The 19,898-nt window shown below is 41.3% G+C and overlaps 1 protein-coding gene across 1 annotated transcript in view; it reads right to left on the reverse strand.

Annotated features, from left to right (window-relative positions):
* PDP1 (pyruvate dehydrogenase phosphatase catalytic subunit 1) overlaps positions 1-17,055 on the reverse strand; it is a 39,856-nt gene extending 22,801 nt beyond the window's left edge. Inside the window, exon 1 of the mRNA XM_075125053.1 lies at positions 17,034-17,055. The gene's annotated coding sequence lies outside the window, so the exon portion shown is untranslated. The remainder of the gene's footprint in view (positions 1-17,033) is intronic.
* Positions 17,056-19,898: the final 2,843 nt, after the last annotated feature.

The raw sequence follows: 19,898 nt of genomic DNA on the forward strand, positions 1-19,898 counted from the left end.
TGCTTGCATCTGGGAGTATGAATAAAAATGATTTAATCAAATCCATTGAGGATTTATAAAGAACAAACCCCATGATTTTCCTTTCCTTTTCCATTGTAGTTAAATGCATTCACAGATTTAAGATATGTGATTAAAACATTGCATGTATTTTACATATCAAAATGATAAAGAGACACCTTACATAGAATCCAAATGGTAATACATGGGATACATATGCAGAGTAGTTACTTGAACATATTATTAACTAAAACTATGTGCCTGCACCGGCAACGTACTTTTTCTTAAGATACAGAAGCTTAAGGAAAAGAAATGAAAAGAAAGCAGTAAAGAGAAAGTGTCTGCCTCCTACTACAGTACAGCAGTTTCCCTCTCACCTTACTAGAGGTCAAGCAACTGGAACACAACATGTACTGCAGACAGATCAGCCCTGGCACGCATACAGCACAGCTGTGTATCTAAAGCTGTATGCCAGATACAGGCTTGCATTTTCTAGTGCTTTCTAGTTGTTAGATCGTTGAGGACATCAGGATCACCATAGACATTTCAGGGAAGGACACACGTGTCCAAAGGATGCAATTATAATAAACCATGCTCCTTGAAGCTTTAACTTGCACATATGCTGAGGTGCAGTAAGCATAGAAGCTTGTTGTACGATAGCGATATGAAAACAGGTGTGATGTGATGTGAAACGATAGCAGTGATCGGATGCAGTGATGTTAAACAGACAGTTCTCAATGCTATCAACACACATTACACACTTTCAAACAAAAAGGGGTTTCTTGCATTTGTTTTTCTTATGGATTTAAATGAAAAGCAAATGAATCCCTTGAATAACTAGAATTGTGTTTCTTCTCATTAACTTTTTATTTGAAGCCCATTGTCTTTTTGGAGTTACTGTAGCGAGCTGGAACTGATGCTTGGAGCAGAAAGCTTTGCTCATCCAGAGCCAAATCCTGGCTCCCTGTGCAAAGCAGGTACATAGGACCCATGTAAGTGTAGGCAGAAAAAGTCTTTTCTCCACCCCAACCTGATAGCAGTAGTGGAGCAGCAGCACAGCCATTTATGGCTGTTACTACATCCCAGGGGCTGTGGTAAAGTCCAGTCTCCTTCAACTACATGTGGTTTTGGCTAGTAAATCTACAGTCATCCTCCCTGACCCACTTCCAAACTCTCTGTGCTGTGGCGAAGCAATGCAATGCTCCAATGCACACACACAGGGCACAGTCCCCCTGCCTAGACTGTGCCTGAAGGGACAAGACTTGCTCAGAAAGCTTGTATCTGTAATATTTACTACAGGCAAGGCTATCTGAACCTTCCACTAAAGCCAGCTACATCAACCAAAAGGGGAAAGAGTTTACAAATATTTTAATTAAAATAATTTTTTCTCTCCCCTCTTTTTCTTTATCCTCCCTCAGCTACTGATGTCCAGATAGTAAAGACATTCTCACCAGTAGAGACAACCCTACCAAAACCAAAACATTGCATAACAAAACCATGCCTGATTAATTTATAAATACCTTCTCCCCCATTCCATTTTAATAGGGTTCTCTCAGCTTAAGTTGTGTTTTGAGTCTTTTCTAGCTACACCACACAGGGGATGTGGCCTTATCTTAAAGTCAGACACAAACCGAAATGCCTCCCTGAAGAGCCAGGGATTTGTGAGATCCCATGTTATAGACCAGCAGGCAGAACAAATTGACCTAGAAGCAGATAGTACACAAGTAGTTAAACCAGGGGCTCTCACAGTAGTTGACAGGTATTTTATTGCTCATTATGATCCCCAAAGTGTCACCGGCTGCCCATAACAAAATAGCAAAAGAACACTTCATTAGCCCTAGCCTCCAATTTTGTGTACTCAGGTCCATGAAAATATTCTTGTCACAAAGGCAGAAAACAAGAATGAGACATAAAACAGAGCAGAACGACAGATATGGGAGAGGAAGGTCAGCATGATCTTTGTTGCATTCTGAAAGAAACAAGCAAGGGAAGTAATCATCTCACCCATCAGACCAAAACGCGCTGTACTTGGTCGTTGGGAACTCGAGAGGAAGATGTGGAATCTCCTGGGGGTTGGGCAGAGTTTAGGATATTACAGCCAGTCGGAGGTGGATTAAGATTTATTGGTGCCCAGAGAACAAAGAACATTTGGGCCCCCCACGCTCCCCTCGCCATAGGGCCCCGCCCCTCGCCCCCAGCCAGAAGCTGAAGCTGGGCCGTGACAAGAGCCACCCAGAGAGTGCAGGCTGCTTTGGGGAACTCTGGACCTTCCACCTACCCTGGGTGGGGGCCCAGGATGCCTGAGAGCAGCCCCAGGCCCATGTCCCTGCCCCTCCGGGCTGCTCTCAGGACCCTGCCCAGGGTAGGTGGAGGGTCTGGGGCTCCCCACAGCAGCCCAGGCTCCCTGTGCGGCTTTTATAAAGGCCTGGCTCCAGCTTTCACCCTGGCCAAGGGGTGGGGCCTCAGAGCGAAGAGCAGAAACAGGGGTGTAAGGCCACAGTTCTGGAGCCAGTGGCCCCACCTTCTAAACAGGTTCTGGCGCTTCTGGAGGCCTCTAAATTGATCAGGGCCCCTAGGCGTGAGCCCCATGGGCCTGTGCATTAATCCTCCCCTGCATCCAGTCCTTTAATCAAGCTATTCTTGTACAGAGGAACGCTGGGAGTTGCTTACATGAAGACAACTCCATTTAAGACAATGGGGATGCATGAGCTACAGTGAGAGCAGATTTTGGGCTCAGTATCACAATCTCATGTTATACACCCAAAGAAAATCATAGCATTTTACCCTGTGACTAGTATTTCTTAATTTAATTCCTAATTTCACATTTTAACTCTCCTTTGCCTCTCACTCTGAAATTTTACTTACTTAATATTCTGCCTTTAACTGTCTGACTATATGTCCTTGCAGTCAATGTGAACAAGGAAGGTAATGTTAATGTCAAATGGCTTCTGAAAATATAAAAAACACACAAAGTTCCATTTAAAATAGTTTATAATCTTTGGAACGTCTGTAGGGTAACATTATATGCGATTTATTCTTGTCTAGTTAAGGTCGGTAGCTTTTTATACAGACTGTTAAATACAGTGAATGGTTACCATAGTTACAGCTGAATTTGAAAATTAACTTTATTTTATTATAATTCCAGCCTCTTACTGCAATTCTTCTTGCTCTGGTACAGTTAAAAATATGTATCTACGTAATTAACCCTGATAGTCAAGATTTCTCTCTCATTCATTTAAAATTGCATTTGGCAAGATAATGGCTTAGAGACATTTTTAGGTCAGGAAATGCAAGAAGGTAGCTGCCAACTACTGTGAGCTAGCAGTAGTGCAATATATTGTATTCCTGTTTTTCTGGTTTAAATTGGGTAGCTTAATATGTCATAAATACATATATATATATATATATATATATATATATATATATATATATATATATACATACCATAAAATAAATAGATTAAGATGCACATTTTCCAGATTTATTTTAATAAATATGTATTGACTGTATGGAATTGCATTATATTAGCATTTATTTTCACTGAGGATCTGATCCAAAGCCCATTGAAGTTAACGGGAGATTCTTTCCACTGATTTCAGTGAGATTTGGATCAGGCCCTAAAATGGAATGTAGCAAGAAATAACAGTGTATGACTTTATATAATATATACAGCTAAACAAATTCGTATTACTTTGGATGGAAAAATAACATTCATATCCTCGTCTCAAAATGACATCTCCATGAACTTTTCCATAGTTGTGAATAATTGATAATAATCCAGGATCACATGTCATAATGAAAATAGATTGAGCCACCAGTGATAATGTTCAAGGCTTTTAGTATATTCAGATCTACCCCTTAATTCATGAGGAAACGGAATCCTAATCCATGGCCACATAAGAAATCACAATCATTAGTCAACTTCCTCCATGTGGCCTAGAGATTAGAAGCTTTGACCTTAGGCTGCAGAAACACAGGTAGCTACTTGGTGCATTAAAGAATTTTGCTCCATGAGTGAGAACAAACAATAACAGCTGTAATACATACCATCCAATAGAGGGCTGTGGGACACAATGCGGAAGCCAGTGCATTGCACTGGGAGGGCATATAAGATTTTTCCTCTCTTTGTAAATGTTTTCCTTGGATTTTTCTGATGCAAAAGGATTGCACAGATTACATTAGAATACTGATCAACTGACCACTTGGCACAAACCCACATAAAGTAACACTAGCAAATACAGTTGTTAACTTTGAAGGCTCCCAAAAGTATGGATTTATATTGTTACACACAGTACTGGTATAACATTAAGAAACCCTACAACTATCATACTTTAAATATTAAAATTAAGCTTTAAAAGTAAAAAATATAAATGAGTAATAAAGGACTCTGAGAATATTAACTACATTAAATACATATTTAATTAACTTGCAACACATGTACTGTGATGGCATATGCTTCACAGCAAAATAGAAATGCCATTGTTCAACGATCCCTATTCTAGGCTTCTTTCCAACCTGAGACTGAGTCATCTGATGAGTCATGTAAGTAAAATGCGCAGAAATTCTGCAACAGAGGAAAAGCACATTTCCCCAATTACTCATAAGTAAAATATTTTTGGAGCAGAGCCTGGTGTGTGTTAGGAATATGAAGGGTGTTTCTATTTAAAAAATAAAAGGATCAATCATTGCTTCAGCTGCCATTGAATTCTTTCATAAAACATGCAGCCTAGATTTGCTTTTTAAATCACTTTTCATGGCTCTGTATGAAACAGAGTACAATACTGTCAATTTCAGGATCAAATAGAAACTGACTGTTTACTCATTCATCTCTGCATCATATTTAAAATCTAGAGCCCAAGGACAAATTCAACCTGCACACTTGTCTGAAATGTGGGCTGTAGAAAGCTTATGGGTTTTAGAATCTTGAAGATGTACTTAGAAGATAAGAAGGATTTTGAAGAAATAAATACATCCCTAGTTCAATTAAAGTTTCTATCTTTGTATAAAATAATGTGTTGAATTCAAACTCTGGCAGCACTCTGATGTGGTCAAATTTCCTATACTAGCTAAAAGCCTGATGAGGGCCAGGGAAAAACAATGCTGGGGAAAAAAATCACAGCTCTTCAAATAGTGCAGGACATCTACCCTCAGACATTCACGAACAGCTCCCACCGACTCCCATGACATCTGCAGTTTGAGCAACTCAGAGAGCAGAACTTGGGCTATCAGCAAACACTGCAGAGGTAGTAATTCAAAGAAAAAGGGATAAAAGTTGATCACTGTTGTATCTTTGAGTTTGATTAACCGTGTGTAAATCAACACAGAACCAAGTATGGAACAGAATAGTCCCCAAATCACAGTATTTTCCCTCAGTACATTACATTATAACCTCTAGTACTAACAAACATTACTGCTTGTTATGGAAAACAGTAGTATTATAATTAGGGTGTGAAAAATGAATAAATCTCTGCAAAAAGAGCACTTCTGATAGGTTCACTGATAACCTTGCAGCAGGATTTCTACCACAGTTGCCAACTTTCACACAGTAAATAAGCACCTCGATTTTCACAATAAGCCAAAAATCAAGCTAATCCCATTTCAAAACAAGGCCAAAACAAGCCAATCCCTAAGAACCCCAACACTCTATGTGACTAGATCTCCCCGGCGTGCAGTCTGGGACTGTGGTGGGCCCTCTGCACACCCCTGACTCTCTCGCCCCCTTGCTCCTGCTTGCCAGGAGCCAATCAAAAAAAAAAAAAAAAAAAAAAAGAAGCAACAAACTACACCAAACAATAAGCTACAAGCCAAAATCTAGCCAACTAGCAACTCACAAGCCAATTAAGCCAAAAACAAGCCCAATTTCTGCGTTTTTTTCACGGGTTTGGCATGTCTGGTCTCTACTCAACGTTGGGATGCTTCCTTGTGATTGTGTCTGGGGAACAGCTCTGCCCAGTCTGACATCCCTTCCTATCCCTCATTCACCCTGTGGCCCCTCTTACACTCCACAAGTTGTGGTGCTTCCTGTCCGTGACTTAGAGTGTTCCCTCTTTGTCACTGGCCCTCCAGCCAGGTCACTACGTGATGTCCACTTCTGGAGTAAGTCTCACCAAACTGGCTGTCTGGGTATTGTTCCCAGAAGTCCTCTAATTCAAAGCTATGCCACTTCCCCAGTGGCTGGTATGGGAACCTGGGCCCACCCACTGCTCCAGGTTCAGTTTCGGGATGCTCAAATCTGCAGCCAAGCTCTGCACGGTTCCAAACCTTGCTGCTGTTTTGCTGAGCCTTTCCTTGCTCCTCCACTCTTCTGGGTAAGCCCTTTCTTCAGGCCCTGGGTCCCAGGGCTTTTACTCTCCTCCTGGGTTTCCTTGTTTCCCTTTCTAAGCCCAGAGAGTGACTGCAGGCTTCCACACTGCAGCCCTATGCTTCTTTTTCTTTTTCATGGTGAAGGAGACTTGACTGAATAGTCTATAGCCATTGCCAACTACAATTTCTCAGTACTTAGCGGTTTATAGCCTCTTGCTCTGCCCTGTGTCTTTCAGGTAATGTAACAGCACCTTTTTAATAATACTCCCGTTCCCCAGTGTTTTTAGTAAATCACATGATGTAATTTTTTTTGCCGTAAGATGTCTGAATTGCTCAAAAAGCTTTCCCCTTTCTTTATCAAAACCCTTACCTACTCATAAAAGGGGATCAATTGTTTCTTCCACCTTACAGAGCACACGTAGTCCATCTTTGTGTCTAGTTATTCAAAAAAGATTTGTATTTAAGCCACAATGGCCAGTTAGTACTAACAAAAACACTGCACTAGTCCTATCCAATCCCTGAAGTATGTCGTAGTCCTCAACTCTAGGGGACAATCAACAAATTCCTTTTTTTCCCATTAATCCCAATTTTTTCCCATTCCTCATTTAAATTTTTCTGTAGTAGGCTTTAGAATTCCTGTTTACTCAAGAGTATGTCTATGTTAATCCTTGCATTTCTTGCAGCCTTTTTACCTGCTTTGCCCACCATTTCATTCCCTGTTATCCCAGTATGCGCTGGGATCCAAGTTAATGCTGCATGTATGCCTATCTTTACTAACTCTATTATTAGAAATACAATTTTATTGATTAAATCACTTCTACAAGCTGAGACGCCCTTTTTTATTGCCATAAGGCCAGAGATTGAATGTAAAACAATGATGGCTTCTGGGACTGAATTAAGTCCCAGATTCAATTCAGTGCGAGCATTAATGCTACTAGTTTGGCTATCATGACACCTACATAGTCAGATATTGTTTTAGATGTACTAATTCCAAATTTTGGTATACGATATGCCCTCCCTACTCTTCCAGTTTTTTCTTTTTTACCAGTATATATTTGACAAAATTGACTTCACTTTTCATCACTTCATTTTAAATACCTACTCTCTCTTTTTTACCCATAAGTTTATAAAATAAATCTAAATCCACATTTGGACATACGACTTTCCATTCATAATTAATTTTCCCATGACTGAAAGTTTTGACTTTGTTCAGCTTTCCCTCGTCTTTCAACTCCTGCATCCACAACTTTAACTCAAATGGCATCTGGAGTTCTAATGTCATGTGCTATAGTTCACCTATTGAATTCCCAACAATCCTCATAAATTTATTTGGTACTTTCATCATTGTAGTTCCCATTAACTTTGGCCCAAAAAGTTAGATCGAGCAGTTCCATTCATAGTGTAACTGGCATTTCACTAGAAGTTATCTGTAGTGCATATATAGATGTAATAAATGTGCTGTACACAATTTGTAGTGCCTAGGCTTGTATTAATTCTAATTTTTAACATTCTGATTTTGATGCTGACCCAAAAGCTTGGCAGCCATAGTCAATAACTGTTCTGATTGAGGCTCTGTATACCATCAGCAGTGTTTTCTTATCTGCTCCCCAATTAGTCCCAGCAAGACTTTTAAGCAGGTTAATCCTTCCTGTACATTATTAACATAGTTTATATGATCTCTCCAAAGTAATTTAGCATCAAATATTACCCTTTGGAGTTTGAACTTTTTAAACTATGTGTATTTGTTCTCCATACTGATACAGTTCACCTTCTTTTGCCTCGTATTAAATGAGGATATCGATATAATAGGCATCACAGAAACTTGGTGGAATAAGGCTAATCAATGGGACACAGTAATACCAGGGCACAAAATATATCAGAAGGACAGAATAGGTCATGCTGGTAGGGGAGTGGCACTATATATGAAAGGGCAGGTCTACGCTGTGGGACTAAGTCGACCTAAGTTATGCAACTTCAGCTATGTGATTCCCAAACCTGAGCCATTCTTTTTACATGACAAATCTGAGGAACTGTCCCAGAGTGAAGTGTCATAAGAGTAGGTTTTTGGAACAAATTGATAAATTAAACAGTAATAAGTCACCAGAACCAGATGGAATTCACCCAAGAGTTCTGAAGGAATTCAAATGTGAAATTGCAGAACTACTAACTGTGGTTGTAACATCATTTAAATCAGCTTCTGCACCAGATGACTGGAGGATAGCTAATGTGATGCAATTTTTTAAAAGGGCTCCAGAGGTGCTACAGGCCTCTAAGTCTGTCTTCAGTACCAGTCAAACTGGTTGAAACTATAGTAAACAGAATTGTCAGACACATAGATGAATGCAATTTGTTGGGGGAAGAGTCAACATGGTTTTTGTAAGGGGAAATCATGCCTCACCAATCTACTAGAATTCTTTGAGGAGGTCAACAAGCATGTAGACAAGGGGGGGTGACACCCTATACCTCGGAAGAACACCCAACACCCCCATGTTCATCCTTGTAAAATGTTTGTGTGGTATCCAATGCAAAATTTGTCATGTTGGGTGTTTTTGGAAGGCTCATGATGCACTGAGCATTGTTTTACAGTAATATTATAGGTAATAATTTTATGTATATAGTTATGAGGCTAAAAATTTATCTTCATGGCTTAAAATAAGCCCAGGCAAATATTCTCCAAGAGCAGAGAGGCAGTTCACAGCTCATCAGGGCATGTATGAGACAAACCCAGCCCAGCCTCACAGGAACAAAGGACGCCTGCCTTGGCAGCAACAAAAGAATCTGTTGGACTTTTGAGTGAGTCATCCCCCTTCAGTTTGGGACTATGATGAGGTAATGCTCACCTGACTCTAAAGGGGGAGCAAAACCAAGAGGGAGGAAAGAACATGATAAAAGGGAGAGACGTTTGCCATGCTCGCTCGCTCTTCCACCTGCATCTACAGCCACCACCACCAACCGACTGAAGCGCTGATCCAAGGGGAGAGCCTGGCTGAAGAGCAACCAGCCAACCTGTGCTGAGAAACATCTAAGTTTGTAAGGGCATTGGAAGTGTTAAGATCAGCTTAGAATGTGTTTTGCTTTTATTTCATTTACCAAATCCGGCTTGTTATGCTTTGACTTATAATCACTTAAAATCTATCTTTATATTTAATAAATCTGTTTGTTTATTCTGCCTGAAGCAGTGCATTTGGTTTGAAGTGTGTCAGAGATTCCCCTTGGGATAACAAGCCTGGTACATATCAATTTCTTGGTTAAATTGACAAACTCATATAAGCTTGCAGTGTCTAGCGGGCATAACTGGACACTGCAAGACGGAGGTTCTTAGGGTTCCAGCTGTGTCTGGGACCGGAGATATTGGCTAGTGTCATTCAGTTGCACAATCGAAGGAGCAGCTTACATGCTAGAGGCTGTGCATGAACAGCCCAGGAGTGGAGGTTCTCACAGCAGAGCAGGGTAAGGCTGGCTCCCAGAGTCAAGAATTGGAGTGACTTAGCAGATCACCAGTCTGGATAACACCAGAGGGGAATGTCACAGTGGGATCCAGTGGATATAGTGTTCTTAGATTTTCAGAAAGCCTTTGACAAGGCCCCTCACCAAAGGCTCTTAAGCAAAGTAAGCAATCATGAGATAAGAGGGAAGATGCTCTCATGGATCAGTAACTGGTCAAAAGATAGGAAACAAAGGGTAGGAATAAATGGTCAGTTTTCAGAATGGAGAGAGGTAAATAGTGGTGTCCCCCAGGAGTCTGTACTGGGACCAGTCCTATTCAACTTGTTCATAAATGATCTGGAAAAAGGGGTAAACAGTGAGGTGGCAAAATTTGCAGATGATAGAAAACTTTTCAAGATAGTTAAGTCCCAGGCTGACTGCGAAGAGCTACAAAAGGATCTCTCAAAACTGGGTGACTGGGTAACAAAATGGCAGATGAAATTCAATGTTAATAAATGCAAGGTAATACACATTGGAAAACATAATCCCAACTATACATATAAAGTGATGGGGTCTAAATTAGCTGTTACCACTCGAGAGAGATCTTGGAGTCACTGTGGATAGTTCTCTGAAAACATCCACTCAGTGTTCAGCAGCAGTCAAAAAACTGAACAGAATGTTGGGAATTATTAAGAGAGGGATAGATAATAAGACAGACAATATCATATTGCCTCTATATAAATCCAGGGTACACCCACATGTTGAATACTGTGTGCAGATGTGGTCACCGCATCTCAAAAAAGATATGTTGGAACTGGAAAAGGTTCAGAAAAGAGCAACAAAAATGATTAGGGATATGGAACAGCTTCTGTACGAAGAGAGATTTATAAGACTGGGACTTTTCAGCTTGGAAAAGAGACGACTAAGGGGGGATATGATAGAGGTCTATAAAAGCATGACTGGTTTGGAGAAAGAAAATAAGGAAGGGTTATTTACTCCTTCTCAGAACACAAGAACTAGGTGTCACCAAATGAAATTAATAGGCAGCAGGTTTAAAACAAACAAAAGGAAGTATTTCTTCACACAATGCACAGTCAACCTGTGGAACTCTTCACCAGAAGATGTTGTAAAGGCCAAGACTATAACAGGGTTCAAAAAAGAGCTAGATAAATTCATGGAGGATAGATCCATCATTGGCTATTAGCCAGGGTGGGCAGGGATGGTGTCCCTAGCCTCTGTTTGCCAGAAGCTGGGAATGGGCAACAGGGGACGGATCACTTGATGATTGCCTGTTCCGTTCATTCCCTCTGAGGCACCTGGTATTGGCCACTGTTGGAAGACAGGATACTTGGCTAGATGGACCTTTGGTCTGATCCAGTATGGCCTTTCTTATGTCTTTATGTTTGTAACTTTCCTTCTTTGGTTTTGGCAGTGGAGAACTTGAAACTCCATGCATTTCCCCAGTCAGAGGTTTCTCATAATGCTTTGTTGATTCTCTTTTCTGCCACCTCAGTATTCCTTCTCCTAACTCATAGAGCACAATCATCTGTGAAAAGAGTGACACCTACCCCAACTCTTAATTGTTTTGGAAGATCATTTATCATAATATTAAATAAGGTTGGGCTGATAAAAATGGTACACCACAGAGAAGTGTTAATATTATACATATTTGACGTATTTCTCATCTCTGACCTGTGTGTTGCTTTTGCTCAAAAATTCTCTAATCCACCCATACATTCTTCCCCTGATGCCTAGTGAACCTACTTCGTACAATAAGCCTTCCCTCCATGGTATGGCATACATCTTTTCAATATTTGGAAAGACAGTTATCTTGAAACCCTTGTGTCTCATACGTTTTTGTGTTTCAGTTTCTAATTTAGCAGTGTAATCAATGGTGCATCTTCCTCTCCTAAAACCACTCTGCACCTTATCTGTAAAACCATTGTTTTCCAAATAGTCAACCAATCTTTCATTCACCCTTCTGTCCACAATTTTACCCACAGAGGATGTAAGGGCAATTGGTCTATAGGCATCTGCTTTGTTGATAGTTTTCCTGGTTTTCATATTGGAATTACTACTGCGTGTTTCCACCCAACCAATATCACTCCTTTTCCAATATGATGTTAAATAATTACAAGATAACATAATGTTTATGTATCTCTCTGAAAGCAGTTTAAGGGTTATGTATATTATCTTTACTTGGGATGTATTCTTGCTGATATCAATAGCTTTCTGAAGTTCTCAAATACAAAACCATTCATTCAGTATCGCATCTTCATGTGTACCCCGACTACATAATAGATCATGATTCTCTTCAATGAACTGTCTTTTAATCTGGAGGAAAACTTCACTTTGGTTTTCATCATTCTCACTCCTTGGAAAATTTCTGCTTTCTCACGATTAGAACTTCTAACTATGTTCCAAGTGCCAATCAGACCTGGGATTTGGCTACTGTCAATCTGACGTCCATTGACTTTTCTGATTTGCCTGTATATTTCTGGTGTCTTTGTTTATCTACCCACAGTACTTCCTTCAGCTCCCTTTGTTTGATCTTTTAAAAATTCATTGCACTATTGCCTTACTTTTATACTTCATTAGAGCTGCACTAGTCATTATATTTTTCACATTTTTATAGGCTTTGTTCCTTTCTTTAACTGCCATTTTGCATTCCTCATTCCACCGTGGAAGTGAGTTTTTATTTTTGGGGTAGGTCAGTATCCTAGGTATGACTACAGTAACTGCTGCTACTAATCCCTTTATTACATTATCATTGAAATTCTCTACGTAATCACACTATGATTATTGACAAATTCAGTCCATCTACTTATAAATAGTTCCCAGTTAGCTTTCTTAAAATTTCAGATGGGTAATTTTCCATTATCTTCAAACTTACCTTGCCCTTGAAAAGTAGTAAGTAAAGGGAAATGATCACTTCCCATTCCTTCTCTTATATATTTCCCAGTTGCTTTTACTTGCAATATCTGCTTTTATAATTCCCAGGTCTACGCAGGAAAAAGTACCATCTGCTGCATTAAATCTAGTTGCGGTTCTATCGTTTAAAACCACTAGATTGTTTTCATCAATGAACTTTTCTAAGCCTGGACCATATTTATCAGTTGTCTTAGTTCCCCACAATTTATGAGGAGTACTTAGGACACCACATATAACAGATGGTCTTGTAGCTCCAGACTTTCTAATTTCCCACATGGGTTATAGATATTATAAATACTTAAAGAAATACTACTCTTCTGCATTGGGATCTCAATAGCATTATATGCTAGGCTTACTTCTTCATTCTCTACTACTATATAGTTTAACTTTCCCTTATGAAAGTACAAACTCCCCCTCCTTTTCCTAGTTGTCAGTCTTGCCTGAAGGCAACATACCCTGGAATTTTAAAAGCAAGCTTTTCAGCCAACCATGTTTCCTGAATGTATATGACATTTGATTTACTTTTCATTTCCAGGATATTTCCTTTTCGTTCTTGACCATATGCTATTAGACTGTGCACATTCCAACAAGAGTAAGATCCTAGTCATATTTCTCCATTAATTGCATTCAAAATTGCATGAATACAGTCCATTGACAAGTTGCTAACATTCCGGTATTTTTCTGCTGCCCTTGCTGTAATTTTCTTCTCTTTTTTTCTTCTGATTTCCTTCTATTTGTGATGTACAATTTATCACTTCTATCATAAATGCAATATATCTTTTTTTCATTACTAGCATAGCGACTATTCCTTCCACAGTGTTTATCATACTCTTTATAAAATATAGGCTGTGTCTGCATTTCCCCTTTTCCTGTGCTGATTGGTTATTCCCCGTCCACCTGATGCTTTGAGAGTCTCTTTACAGCTTCCACATAAGATATGTTCACATTTTTGTCTCTCTTTAGCATGCTTTGCTGCAATACACTCTCTGTATGCAGGATTGTGATCATCACCACAGCTGCTACAATTGACCTCCGTCCCTTCTATACCGTTTTCATAGGAATGTCCCTCCACCCCGCATTTTACCAGATCTTGTTTGCCCTTTACAAACAGCTGCTACATGCCCATACAGTTGGCACTTATAACACCTTAGGGGAAGGGGAATATATGGCTTGGTTCTGAATATCTGAAACCCTATTATTACTTTCTCAGCTAGAGTCCCTCTCTTAAATGTTAGTACAGCTGTTGGTAGCTTGTTTTCTCCTCATTTACTAATTAGGTGCTTACTTACTAACACTTTGGCTTCTCCTGTGCTATTGGTTATCTCATCATTGGGCAGCTCTAACAGCACTTCATATATTATCCCTTTATTTTGGTCAAATACTTTGGTAGCTGGTAACTTAGTTTAACTTTTCCTAGCATTTTAGTTTTTAGCAGTTTACCATTTTGCTCTTTATTTTTACATTCAACTGAAAAATCACTATCTCATAGCCTTCTAGCTCCTACAAAAAACCCTATCCTTTTTTAAATTGAGTCATCTGCTTTCACAGGGTTAACATTGCTCACTGTTTTACCTTTGAATAGGGATCTTACAATTATAACACTTTGGTTTATTTCCTTCCTCAGCTTTGCTCTTTTGCTAATATCATCATCTGCTGATTCTGCGTCTACTTTTCTGTTCCTCCACCCCTACTTTGTATCCATTCTCCCTCTCTATTAGACTTTTCAGTTTCTAGGGTGACTTCATTTAGGCCCAGCTAGCTGCTACCAGGTCCTACCCTCTCTTCCTGGCCTTATACCAACCCCACCTGCTCCTAGTCAGCTGGACTCCATCTTCAATTAAGGATTTCTTATCAAGGCTAATTCTCACTCAGGTGTGGTGTCAAGTTAACTGGCCCCTTCTGAGCCTCATTAACCCTTTCTAGGCTAGTGTGGGGTGAACACCCCGTAACCTAACAAGTGCAACAGCAGATTGAAAATAAAGAAGCTGCACAGATAAGACAACTTTTTAGGTCAGTTAAACTGTTGTATATACTGTAGTACAGTGGTTCTCAACCCTTGCAGCTGGGAGCAGAGCAGGGCTGAAACCCCGAGCTCTCCCAACCCACTGAAGCCCAACCACCATGGGCAGAAACCTTAAGACCAAGGGCAGAGTTGAGGGGGCGCAAGGGTATTTCCCCCACAAAGTGCAGTGCCTTACCCAGAGTGGGGTAGTGCTGCGGGAGCACCACCCTCCCACACCTCCTCCTCCTCTCCCTCAGTCCCTACCTTCTAGCCAGGTCCTAGGCACGAAGCCGGAGCCAGGCAGTGCGGGGCAGCTACTCCTCTGACTGGTGGTGCCATGGAGAGGGCAGCCGTGGCATTCCGGCTGCTCAACTCCCAGCCTCCCTTGACTGCTCACGCAGCCAAAGGCAGCTCTGGGCCCAACAGAGCCCTTGGGGAGTAGCTACCAGCACACAACCCAGACAGGTGCATGGCCTGAGGTGAGTCAGGGGGTGGAGGTGGTACTCCCTCCCTGGACCCCACTGTGCAGAGTTGGTCAGAGCCCTGACAGTCCTTGCCCCACCCCTGAAATAAAAGTCAAACTATGCCTATGCCCCAGGGTCCCACCCCTGGCCCAGAGCCAGCCACCCACCCACCCCTGCTGGGCCCCAGAGTTTCTCTAGCATGTTGAGGGGGGCCTCAGAAAGAAAAAGGTTGAGAACCCCTGACTTACAGTACTTCCATTGTGTGTTGATTTGGGTAATAATCATAGCTCAGCCTACACATTTTACTTATAATTTTCTGATACATCACAGAATATAAATATCTGGACTTCTGATGGGTCTAAGAGTGGAGATCAATAGGGTCATTGGACTGTTTATTGCTTTGAGGCTAAGAAAGTAAAAGCATCACACTAAACATGTTAAAGTCCTCTACCTGTTTTGATTATAGTCAAAATACTACAACCTAGTCCCCAGATGTATCTATCTAACCATGGCAACAAGTTATGGCAATAGGTTGCAATGGAAAAACATATCCCACATAGGTCCCAAATTAGAGTAGCTGAAAAATGTATCTTAACCAACTCTAGGGGCACAAGCAGCCTACACTGTGAAAATGGGACAGTGCCCCGCTTCTTTCCTCATGTCCCCATCCCTGCAATTTTCCATCCTGCTTACTTCTCATCTCTCCCCTCTTTTTAGTCTTCCCAAACAAAACCCAGTTTTTTTAACCTTTCCTCATAGGTCAGGTTTTCTAAACTATTTATCATTTTTGTTGCTGTCCTCTGGACTCTCTCCAATTTGTCCACATCTTTGTTGGAGGTTGATGCCCAAAACTATACTCCAGCTGAGGTCTCACCAGTCCTGAATAGAGTGAAAAATTACCTCCCTCATCTTACATACAGCACTCCTGTTAATACACCTAGAATATTAATCTTTTTTGCAACTGTATCACATTACTGGCTCACATTTATAACCCCCCAGATCCTTTTCTGCAGTACTACTCCCTCGTCAGTTATTCCACATTTTGCAGTTGTGCAAGCTCCTCCCAACAGAAAAGGCTGCCCCATGTTCCAGCCTATTTTGGGCTTCCATAAGGCCAATGTCATCATTCTGGTATCAGAGAGAACCAATCCCTGGTAGCTTATCAGGGTCAACTCCAAAACCAAGGAAATCTAAGCAAATGGTTCCCCAATCCCATAAACTGGGAAACACTTCTATGACAGTAGGGATGAGCATCCTAGAGGTAGAATGTGGGTGTGGGCACTTCATCCATTGAGGCTGGCATTGAGGAAACATATTTGGGAAATCCAGAGGAGGAATTCCAGGCCCAGCTTGCTTAGACACCTACTTTCAACAACTGAACACTTTCTATAGAAAGGAGTAAAGAATAACTCCTGTAAAGTTACAAGGGCAAGTGCCAGAGATCGTTGGCTGCATGCTAGTGACCAAGGATGCTCAGAAAGTGCATAGTCTAGACCTTTTCTTGATGGGAAGAGAGAAGTCACTTAGGCAGTCTAGCTGGATGTTTGGATTTAAGTGGAAAGCATCACTCATCCAGAGAGAGGACAGAAGTTCTGAGCGTTCCTGCTAAGCTGTCCCTCCCTGGGACTGAATAGAAGACTTTGGATTTGGACTCCTGTGGCTAGTGAACAGTTTCACCACCAGTTTGGTACCCGGGGTTCTTTCAACTCAAGGCTCTTGGTAACTTTTACTCTGTGCGAGGTGGTGTCAGGAAATAAATCAGGGGAGACACGGCCGTCCGACCGATAGATGGCTGGCACAAACAGGACAACACAAGAGTGCTTTCACTTACAGCTAAACTTTACTTAGTCTAAAGCACTTACACACATCCACGGCAGGTTAGTAAAACTCCCCCAACCTTTGATAATTACCAACGCTGAGTGTGGCTCCTGAGTGGCACAGCAGCAGCCCATCCGCCGGTGGGGAACACAAGATGCATCCAGAGGGAGAGTCCAGTCCTGAAGAGTCCCACTACCTCAAACTTTTCCCCCTTATTTATACATTACATTTAGTAATAGAATGACATGTCCCTTAAAGAAAACTTGTTAAGCAAGCAGTTCCAATGGTCAAGCAAGAGGCTCCTTCTGATTATTGATTAACCAGGTGTAGGTTTTTCCAGAGTTTGCAGCCTTGAGGCCCCAGTAGACATTCCTGGGGCACATCCTGCTCTTCTAAAATGCATGTATCAGCCACTTCAACACAATTCTTATCAGGAAGGACACGGGGTCAAGCTGCCCTTTCTGTGGCACCCAAAAAACCCCCTCCCCTCCTTCCTTGGTCAAGTTGAGTTTGCTACATGGCACCTTACGGCCTGCTGACTTGGCTGCTTTTCATGATAAGCCATAGTGGTTTCAGGCACTTTACTGGTTTGCTGACATCTCCCCGTACAAGTTTTCAAAACAAAATTTGAGTGGGATATGTGTAAAAGGTGCAAAATAACATAGTTTGGGTAATTAGGTAGAGACACAGTGACTTACAATTTATAATACTCTGGGTTTGGTGTTCCTGTGAATGTTAATTCTCTCATATTTTAAAAATTAAACCAGGATTATTATTCTAATTCTGGTTTAATTTTCTTTTCCTGTTTTTATTAGTAGCAACTGTGATATTACAGTACCACGTAAAAGCCACAGCTGAGACCAGGGTTCTGTAAGTAGCAGTCCCTGCCCCAAAGAGCTGACAGTCAAAATTAGAGCTGGATGGGAGTTTTCTGATGGAACAATGCTGACTCAAGAGAATGAAACATTCCTTGGGAATGTGATGATTCTGCCTAAACTTTCAATGGCAATCTGCCTACTTTTCTGCCAGCTCACCCACCTGCCTACCTCCCCAGCAAATGGTGGGAAATTTGAGAATCAGGGTTCACAGGCTCCACAGGTCACTTGGCTCTGCTGGGGAGCTGTGGAGCCCAGAGAGCTAGGCATCGGCCAAGCCAAAAAATTCCAGGTCAGGTCTCCCAGAAAGGAATTTTTCTGGAAATCTCCTTCACCCCCTTACCCCCTATATTTCACATTTTTGACTTTTCATCCCCACTAGGGATGAAAAAATTCAGAAATTGAATAATTTTCCTGGGAAGGTTTGATGGGATCCAGGGTGCAGCCTGGGATTGTGGGACCGCTGTGGCCCCTTAACTCTCTCCAGCCTGGGCTGTCTCATAATACCTTGCTAGTGACCAGCAGCAAGCCCCTCTAGGTATTGTTATCACTCCTCAACAACATGTGGAGCCCCACACACCCACCTACATTGCATTAATGCTCCCAGAGCCAAATCCCCCCAGCTCCCAGCACTGTACCTCAGGAATATACTGTCTTGCACTGCTGAAGCTGGGCAGTACAGATTTATTAATTGGTTCACCACTTCAACAATGGAAAGTGGATATACACTAGCCTTTGTACCCTGAGCAGATTTGCCTCACGCTTCATACAAACTCACTGGTAAAGATAAACAATTAAATGTATTGACTATAAAAGTTGGATTTTAAGTGATATTAAGTGGTAGGCAAAAAGTCAGAGTTAGTTACCAAAAGAAATAAAATATAAGCACACAGTCTAAAACTCTCAACCCTATTAGACTGGACAACAACTAGACTAAGCAGTTTTTCTCACCCCACTCAATATTGCAGTTCATAGTACACAAATTTTACTCTCAAAATCAGGGCCAGTTCCCTCAGTTGGAGTATTCAGAGTGTCCTTGCTGCTTACAGTGTAGGTGGGTGAAGGAGAAAGGCCAAGCCTGGGCACCCTGTGTTCAGTTTTATACCCTCAGTCCATGTGCTTGTAGAACACAAGTCCAGGCATGTCTGGGTGCATTGCTGAGTGTCCAGGCAAAGTTGAGCAATCCCCCTGGTGTGGCCTCATGCAGGTGAGTCACTGAATTGTAGCTCCCCTGCTGGACAATGGCTGTTGACACCCCACCAGGCGTTGGTTACTCTCCTTGCTGTTATCTCTGGCTGATTCCCCAACTTACAGTATGTTTTAGTGACAACCATACAACACATTCACATAACGTCACATGCATTGATGATATACATATATGGATAGAGAAATGACTTTCAGAAGATCATAACCTTTTCCCTGATACCTTACAAGGCATGCTTTATATCTAATATCACAATCCTATACAGATGAATATGGGGGGGTTACAGGGTGCTCCCCCGAGGTACAGAACGTCCATTTTTGGCCAGCTCTAGTCAAAATAGATAAGAGATAAAGGCATCATCATTCCATTTTACAGTGAGAGTTTCTGAGGTACAGATTGATTAAGTGACTTGCCCAATGATACACAGGAAGTTTGTGACAGAGCCACAAATTGTTTTAGCTACAATTCCATCCTTGTGTGTTCATATTTAGCTTTTACTATGGCCGGACTCTGTTCAATTGGATCTGTTTTCTTCTACTGGGTGGAGACTGATTTATATGAAACAACAATAGTAATAACACAAAATGAGGACTAGAGTCCAATGTGTCTAGTCAGTGTTAGAGTGATTCAGGGAGACAGCCCTATTTAAATACCAAATTTAGGGTTCATTTGGTGGCACTGAAAACTTCTTATTTCAGTCTCTCTTGAAAAGCAAATGTGTCTGGCTACCCATTCAGAGGGAGAACCAGAAATTGGTTAACCTCTATGTAAGGAGTTCAGGCAACCATTAAGAAGAGATCAAGCAAGGCCCACTAGAGTAACCTCAGCCAGAGGGGGAAAATAGTGGGCTATAAAATCATCTCATCACCAGAAACTCC

Source organism: Caretta caretta, chromosome 2 (genome assembly GCF_965140235.1).
Source record: "Caretta caretta isolate rCarCar2 chromosome 2, rCarCar1.hap1, whole genome shotgun sequence".
Taxonomy (NCBI): Eukaryota; Metazoa; Chordata; order Testudines; family Cheloniidae; genus Caretta; species Caretta caretta.